This window comes from Penaeus monodon, chromosome 28 (genome assembly GCF_015228065.2).
Source record: "Penaeus monodon isolate SGIC_2016 chromosome 28, NSTDA_Pmon_1, whole genome shotgun sequence".
Classification (NCBI taxonomy): domain Eukaryota; kingdom Metazoa; phylum Arthropoda; class Malacostraca; order Decapoda; family Penaeidae; genus Penaeus; species Penaeus monodon.
The window spans coordinates 15,159,011-15,160,283 of NC_051413.1; the positions used below are offsets into that span (position 1 = coordinate 15,159,011).

At 41.2% G+C, this 1,273-nt stretch overlaps 1 protein-coding gene across 1 annotated transcript in view; it reads right to left on the bottom strand.

The window, feature by feature from the left end:
* The window catches only part of LOC119591374 (flocculation protein FLO11-like), a gene marked incomplete at its 3' end in the record, with an annotated part of 85,043 nt that extends 83,934 nt beyond the window's left edge, over positions 1-1,109 (bottom strand). Inside the window, 1 exon segment of the mRNA XM_037940116.1 lies at positions 1,019-1,109.
* Between the last annotated feature and the right edge of the window lie 164 nt (positions 1,110-1,273).

The window sequence follows — 1,273 nt, forward strand, 5'->3', positions numbered from 1 at the left end:
AGAAAATCCTGCACACGCGCGTGGAAATTCCCCGTTAAAGTGATCCTTCGCTATCGATTTGGACAAATTCCTGTCGGCCTCGTACCCGTATATAAAGTGAGCCTCGTCAGATATTAATAGTTTTAACTGAGGACGAAATCCAACTACATTCGTACACCTTGGGATTCCCATCATAATCAACAAGGTCAATTGCTATTAATGATTTACCAAACATCAAATCAGTGTTAAATGAAATTTCATTTTCATTGCATACTGCTAAGGAAAATAAAAGCGTGGTAGGAGAGGTTACGGCAGATATGAGGTGAAATGTGTGACCCCGGGCGCCACCCGGGAAGGTATTCATTTCTCTCGGCGTTTGTCCGTCTGTCTCAACGATTAAGTTATATGCACTACGTAAACAAGCACACGCTGGCAGTCAGACAGACCCAAACACACACAATATTATGTGCATATTACGTCTATGGGTCGTTTCAGTTACTTGGAATAACACACGTCAAAACCACATTTTCGGAGGGAAATTATCGAGTTGTTTCATATTCTTTTCAAAAAAAATTTTCTTTAGTATGCTGATTCCCGAAGGAGTGGAAAACGAGTTTTCCAGAATATCCAGGAAACAGGTAATTCCCCTCATCTTACCTTACTTAGAAATGAATGGGAGAAACACACATTTCTCCTGTCTTCACGGACTAAAATTTATCAATTCCCTACACATCACGATTCTCCTCTGCCAAACCACATGCTAAATATCCCAAAATGCTTTCACTCTCAGCACACGAGACCTAGTCAATGGAAAACCGGTAAGCACGAGGCTCCGATTCAAACACTAATACTTGCACCTGCCTCCCCTTGGTCGTCCCCTATGCCTGTTTCCTCTGACAGGTGTAAATTGCTTGACAGGAAAGGTCCTCGCGATTTTTTGTTTTGTTTCATGTAGTCTGTTTGTCACAAGCTTTTCGCTGTTGGATATATTTCACAATTATAATGAGATAGTTTCAACCAAAGAATGATGTAAAATTACCCTAACTAAAATTGCTGGAGAATTTTAGAAGAGCAAGGGTTCGTCACAATAAATCCGAAGCGCGAACATACACAACTTCTTAACGTGATCGTGTCAGACCGTGAACTGGCGCGTTGTCTGGCAACGAACCTCACTGTTGCCGATGGATAAGGGAAAAATGTCGTACTGCAGTCTTACTGCAGCTGACTGCTGCCATTCATCGATGCATGATAAATTGAAAGGTGTATTCTAAAAGGTATATTGTTTTCTGTAAAA